The sequence below is a fragment of the Gossypium raimondii genome, chromosome 2 (assembly GCF_025698545.1).
Source record: "Gossypium raimondii isolate GPD5lz chromosome 2, ASM2569854v1, whole genome shotgun sequence".
Classification (NCBI taxonomy): Eukaryota; Viridiplantae; Streptophyta; class Magnoliopsida; order Malvales; family Malvaceae; genus Gossypium; species Gossypium raimondii.
Window position 1 is genome coordinate 37,651,797 of NC_068566.1, and position 7,986 is coordinate 37,659,782.

Consider the following 7,986-nt stretch of genomic DNA (forward strand, 5'->3'; position numbering starts at 1 on the left):
CAAAATATTTCATGCCATTATACAATTAATAGTAGATACATTCAGATATCATAAGTCATGCTCGGTATAGAAATCAGACAGACAGATCACACACATAGGGGTCTAAGTAAAGCTTACCGACCCTACAGTAGGTCCACAGTCGACTTAGGCGACCCGTGCAACCTTATAGAACTTTTTAGAAAAATGGGCTCACACGCTCATATGGCCCACTCGGCCCAAATTGGCCTTGGCCACGTGATCCATTTTTAATGTAACACGTGCTAGTCAATTATTCATATATGTTTTCACTATTTATTTATATGTTCCTTCGAAGCTGTCTACTTGAGTCATTGTTACTAAATTATTTATATCTTAAGCTACAGAATTCCGAATTATGATCCGCTTAATGTTTTTGAAACTAGACTGAAATACCTTTCTACCATAAAAGTTTCAGAATTTTTGGTTCAACAAATAATTACAGTAAAATCTTCAAACCTACTCCTATTCTGCTGTCGGACAGCTTTATCCCTTCTTTTCAAAAAATTAATTATCTCTTAGTACAATATTTTGATGATGTTTCCTTTTATTTCTATTGAAAATAGACTCACCCCCAAATTACTTTTCTCCAATTTTTGATGATTTTCCAAAGTCAGAACAGGGGAACCCAAATTCATTCTGACCTTGTCTCACAAAGTTTATTATACCTCACGATTTAGAATTCCTTTAATTACATCGTTTCTTCTATGATAAACTAGACTCAATAAGCTTTAATTATATATTTTTTTCATCCTCTAATTCGATTTCCACAATTTATGGCAATTTTTCAAAGTTAGCCTACTGCTGCTATCCAAACAGCAAGCAATTTTGGCTTTTCGCCGAATCCCTTTTTTTTTGCATTTCGGGTACACACCTGGTTTTTTTTATGCTAAAACAGTCCCCGAGCACTCCAAAGTCTATAATCAAGATACTCAACATTAATTTAACGGATTTACAAGCGAATTGACAACCAAGAGCGAACAGAAACTCAACCTACCACCAACGATAACCCTCCGTTTAACTATTGTTAAGACGAGAACACTGAATTCACCAGTCCGAGCCTCCTCCTATGCCCAAATCGTAGAGAAAAAACATTGGCACTTCAGTCGCTAAGAGATTCATGACAAAAACAAAGTGAAACACTTACCGAAACTAAGCAACCGCGTGCCAAAACGAAGGAAAATAAATGGATTAGGGAAAAATCAAGAAGAAGAAAAAGAAGAGAAAGATGAAAAAACTCACAGAATTTTAGCAAGAGGAGAAGGAGAAGAATAGACGGCAGAATTTTTTAGAAAAAAGAGTCAAAATTCAGTTATCGGAAAAAAATCACGATATCCCCCAAAATTCTTTAATCTTCTCCCCTAATTCCCACTTCACATCCACTGCTCAGAATCCCCATATTACACTACTCTATCTCGAAATCTGAGCAAAAAAATAATACCCTTGCTTGCATATGGATTTGAACACAAGACCTCCACCATAATAACACACCATTTAACCACCAGACCAATAGGCCCATTCTGATTTAATTTACCCAACAGTCAAATAAAATCCTACTGAATAAGAGTAAGGCCTAATTCATTAAAAATACCAAAATTTGCCCAAGCAAAGGCTCAAACTTGGTACCTCCCAAACACTCCTAGAACACATAACTACTAAAGCTGACAGATATTTATGTCATATTTTCACAATAACGAAATTAGAAATTTTAGGGCATTACACGATCCCCTATTCATAGTTTTCTAGGGTATTTATAAGAAAGGTCCCCTTGTCCATTGGTATGACCTTGGCTAGTGATTTGTCGTAATTTGAAACATCAAATTAGGCTCTCCATTACACAAGAGAAGCTTATTCTCAAGCAATTTAGGTGTTTTTTTCTTAATTTTGTCGATTTTTAGCTTTTGTTATTAATAAATGTGTAACACCCCCATACCCGACCCGAACATCAGGTCAAAGCACTGCAATGTTACATTCATTGCCAGAGCAATTTTGACGACTATACATCAATTAATAATTATAAAACTCAAATTATATCAAAACACTTGCAATAACTTATCTACATGTTATATTCTATAACCAAAATATCAAATTCATACTTTCTTTATGCCTTGGTGATGTGATGAGATAAGATGCGTTGAAATCCCAACCTGAATCTAAAGCTTCAATTTGATCTTCCACCTACGTGTTTAAAACAAGCGTTAAGCTCGTGAAAGCTTAGTATGTACCCAAGAAATCGACTCACAATTTTACCTTTATTTCTATGTATTAAAAATATTATTACTATTACAATTCTTGAATATATCTTAATAATCAACTGAATATATTTTAACAATCAACAGATCATGTTGTATTTATAGGATTCACTTTTATCTTTTTCATGGATTGATAGGAAAAAAAAATTACTAGTCTAATTCACTACATTATCACTTCACAATTTAACAGAAATTGTTATCAGAATCCTTTACTTGTCATCTCATTGTGTAACAAGAACATTTCATCAGAACTTGCTTACCATAACTTTTTATTGTATCATTATCTTTTATTATTCAATAGAGGCCCAACTTAGACTTAATAGAACGCATAGGATACATGCAAATAGTATAGCAATGCACCAAAGTGCATATTCAGAACAAAGAGCACGCTAAATTTTCCTTAATTGCATGCCATTATATCCTATTAGTTCTCATCTCATCTACTTAGGCAATTATATCAGAATCAATTGCATTTCCTTATTTCATAACAAAATTTAAATACTTAGGACTTATTTCAATTTAGTCCACACTGTAACAATTCAAAAACAGAATTTCCAACTTTCTTTAGTACATATAACATATCTCACTACTTAATAAAAACTCCATCATTCACTGCTACAACTTACCATATTTCTCACATGTCACTTTTGCATATTTTGCAATTTACTCATTTTTTCATAATTCTTTCATTTCACTAAAATAATTAACATAATAAATATAATTTAATAATTATTTCTATTATTCACTATTCTTTTTAATTCGATCTCACTCTCACTTTTCATACATATACTATTTCATCGCACTTTCTTACACATTTTATTTATCCATATTATATTTTACAATTTAACTACAATTTTACACTTTTTCAATCCAATACTTATCTTTCCAGAACTTAAAAAGCAATTGTAATTTGAATTACAATAATCATGTATTTTTCATTCTCAACTACATTCTTCACTTATCAAATAGTTTCTTCTAAACTTTCATAACTTTTCAATTTAGTCCATTTTGTTATAAAAGTTCAATATTCACTAATTAATCATATTAAATCAATTTTCTTTCTTGTTACACTTTAATCACATAATTTATATTAATATCTTGTATCACATATCAATTTCTATATATTTCACTTCTATTATTTCATCTACATATTTTCTCAAGTTTGACAATTTAGTCTTTATCGTCATAAAAATTCCATATTTTTCTACAATTTCACTTTTACAATAGGTTATGCATATTTCATCATCTCATAACACATTCATTAAACTTTTATCTTATTTTCCTTATTCACATATTAAATTATTTTACACTTTATTTTACTAATTTGCCAAAAACATCATCAAGTCTACCTTTTAATCTTTAAATAACAAGAGAATTCATGGGTACTTACCTTTTCAAACTTCAAATCACTTGCTCTTCCTTTTCTTCATCACTTGATTCATTTTCTCAATCTCTTTCTTCAACATCATATCAAAACATAAAACTTTTCATGAGTAATATTCACTTTAGCATCTTTTCTATACTTTTCTAACAAAATTAAACTTGAAAACAATATGAAACCTTAACATGCATACCTTGTTCTCTTGGAATCAAGCTTTACCTTATTTTCTGTCTCGTTCAACTTCTATTTTCTTGAATCTAAATTGATATTCTTACACTTCATAGCCTCCTTATCATTTTTCTCTCTTGGTGGTTATGGAAATTCTTTTAATTTCTAGGTTAAAATGGTGGATTTTGATGGAAAATCACCAAATTACAGAGAAAGCAAAACTTCCTTTTCTTTAAAATGGTGGACATGAGCTTGAAAGAAATATGGAGAATTTTCATTTATCTCTTCTTTTTATTTTCTTAACCATTAATTAAATAATAAAATATCTTATATTAAAATAATATTAAAATAATCTTAACCAATCAACATCTAACACCAATATTCATAGTTATCATGATGTTTCACGATAATTATCTTAATTGAGAAATAACTATTTTACCTTTCAAAGATTCTCTATAATTCCTTCATTGAACCATCACTTAATTTGGTAAAATTATAATTTAGTCCTTCATATTTCTCCACTTATTCAAGTTGTCCATGCACACTAATTTTATGTCATAAGAAATTAGTTTATTATCACTTTTGGTCCTTCAAATTTCTCATATTTATGCTTCAACCCTCAAATTTTGAATAATTGTACTTGAACCTCAGAACTTTTTACATCTTTACGATGTAATTCTTACTTTAAGTTAGTATACCATAACATACTTATTGAGTCAACCTCTTTTGCCATCCATTAACCTTCTCTCTTTTTTCGATTATATTCCTTATTTTATTTTACTGGGAAATCTATGGTACTCAATTCTCACTTAATATTACTTTTATAGCATAACGATTTTAGGGGTGTTACAAAATGGTTTTTGTTAGTTTTATGCCCTTTTGAGACCTAAATTGGCCAAATGGTGTCATGGGGGACCTAACAATGTAATTGAGTTTTTGTAGGAAGTCAATAATGGCCAGAGCTCAAGGAAATCATCATTCAGAGTAAGTATTGTAAGACTGAGACCATGGAAGTTGTGATACCCCTAAAAGTGTAGAAGTGAAGAAAATTGAGGCCAACTTTAGTGATATCGCGACATCGAGGATGGTATCGCGACATTGAAACCCCAAGACCCTAAATTTTGATATTGTTTTGGGCATCGTGACACCGAAGCCTAGGTTTCGTGATACCGCTATTGGACGAGGAGAAAATTCACTGCAGGGGTAGTTTTTATCCAACATTTACCCCAATCAAAATTCAGTGTCTTGGGCACTTTTGTCAAAAAATAGGGTTGTATTTAATTGTTGGTTGATAACTTTAAAAGAGCCACCTTTAACATCATTACATACACTTTTTTATCATCTTTCTAGCTAAACAATTGTTTCTTCATCTCTTTAGGGTTTTATTTTATCACTTTTATGGTTTTTAGATGTTAGTTAGTTAGTTAGTGTGACTGTAGCTTGGTGTTATTTACATTTTAGTACTCACACTTTAGCTTGTATTTTTAATTTCATCCAAGGGATTTAATATAGCTCAGCTTCATTTTCTTTTTAAAGGCTTAGAATCTTATCTTATTTTCTATTTTTCTCACCTTCATTGTTTCCTATATCTTTTCCTTCAAACATCCATCAAGAAACTACTGAGCTTTATTATCCCTACTTTTTGTGCTTGATCTAATGTATGCTTTAAATGTTTATTGGGTTGTTGTTTGTATGGAAATCATGTTATGTAACACCCTAAACTCGGCCTTGAAATTATGGTCGAATCTGGCAATGTCACATGGTAGTGTGTTAAAAAACCATAGCTTTGTTTAAAACATTTTCTGTTTAGAATTCCTCAATATCTATTATTAATTCTAAAATCGTGATTCTTATTCAGTCGTTAGTTTTTCAAAACATTATGCGTTGCGGAAGCTTTTTAAAACAGTTTGTGTCCTTGTGGGTATTTTGCTAAAACACATGTATTTCTTTTAAAACCCGCATTTGTCCTACCTCTAGCAGATATAAAACGTAAAACAATATAAGTCCAAATTTTAAGCAAAAATCCATAGAGGCCTTTATTACAGTAAATACCCCAAATAAAACTTTAAAAAAACTTACTTAAGTATGAAACAGTGCAAAAAGGGGTCTTGTGGCCACCGCAGAGTCCTCAGCTGCTCCGATCCACCTAAGTCTAGGGGCACCTATACAGATAAAACAGAAGGGTGAGTTTACGAAAACTCAGTGTGTAATCTCCCTATCAGCAAGAAGATAGAAAGCAATCATAGTCTGGGCCTAAGCCCACTTTAGTAACAGTTTCAGTTTTAATTAGGGCCTTAGCCCATTACAATAGAATAGCAATCATACATTTGGTCATTGGCCCATTACAGTATCTATGTTCAGTACAGTAACAGATATGCAATATCAAATCCTACCCAGCCAGCCTCTACACTCTAACTCCATCCAACCCTACACTCTATGTGGGGATATAATCAACCCATCCATCCTTACACTCCCAAAAAGTACTGAATAAGGCACTAGATACTGATTTGCAGCTAAATTACCAGTAAATTAGGCTCGAGGCCTTTCAGTGCACTTCCTCCGAACAATTTAAACTCCTACCCCCAATGCAATGCAATATACATATATGACAAGCTAAAACATAATATCATGCATAAAGTCGTGGTATACAGTATCAAACTAGTGGGACACCATCATGCTTATTAACATGCATAATTGTATTAGTCATATTGCCATTTAAGTCAATTAGGGGTCTAGGTAAGCTTACCAACCTTACGGTAGGTTCACAGTCATCTCGGGCGACCCTTGCAACCTTAACGTCAAAATAGTGAACACTGGCCCACATCCCTATATTGACGACCCGTGTAGGCCCACACGGCCTAAAATGGCCTATGACGTGTGGAGCACACAGCTTAGCCCAAATATCCTATACGCACGACTGGTGGCGTGTGGGCTCACACAGCCCAATTCAGCCCCGCCCATGAATCGTACATGGCCAGCCTCGTCGATCACACGCCCGTGTTCAGTCACACAGCCTACCACACGGGCGGTTGCACGCCCATGTGACGTCGACATTCACCTATCTTGGCTTTTTATCGAATTCCAATTTCGGAGTTGTGTTTACACACCTAACACGATTTTTGGTACGTAACGCTCCTGAGATAAACACAACTAAAACAAATGGCAATTGCATGACCAACATTAGTCACACTTAGAATAAATACCACTAAAACAACAACAATCGAACTTCATTTATGTTGCTTACCCCCACTGTTCCAACAAGATGTAGCCTATGATTCTACAAGTAAACCAAGTTCGATGCGATTTGATGCTGTCAAATCAAAATTTGACACAACGGAGGGTTAGAAACTTATCACAATTAAACAAATGAACTTTCCCAAATCAATTGAGGCATAACCATCTTACCAAAAGACTTACCTACTGACGCAGCTAACGTTTAAAAGACAGAAGACTGATTAAGGAAGAAATCGACGGAAAGAAGAGGATGAGGGGTTGTTTCAGTAGAAACAAGGAGAAGCAATCGCCAACAGAGAAGAAAAGGGATTTCAATAGCTGCACAGGGAGATTGTAGTCAAGATAAAACAAAACAAAAGATGTGGGGAAAAGAAAAAAAAGGGGACAGAATTCGGCTTTGGAGGCAGAGAAAAAAAAAGGAAAGATGGTAGAGGAGGAAGAGTGTAACGTCAGAAAAAAAAGGATTCTTGGAAAAAGATGAAACCGAATTTGGGAAAAGAATTAATTAAAATCAGATATCCCCTCAATCCCATATTTTTCTCCTAAAATCACTCTTCCACTCCCATAACTGTCCACTAGCATCAGACTTTTACTAACACACAAACACCTATACGGTATCATGCAAAAATATATCCCCCTTGCTAGTGCAGGGACTTGAACTCCAGTTCTCCCACAAGCCAACTCACGCCTTAACCACCAGACCAATAGGCACATTCTAACATATTTTATCAACATTTATTTAAAAGCATATTGATTAAAGACAGGGGTTTATTCATTTAAAAACAAAAAATTTGCCCAAGCTAAGGCTTGAACTTGGGACCTCTCAAACACTCCCAGAACACATAACCACTAAAGCTGACAAATATTTGTGTCACAATCATACAAAAATAAATATATAAGGGATTTTTATGGTGTTACAACTCTACCCCCTAAAAG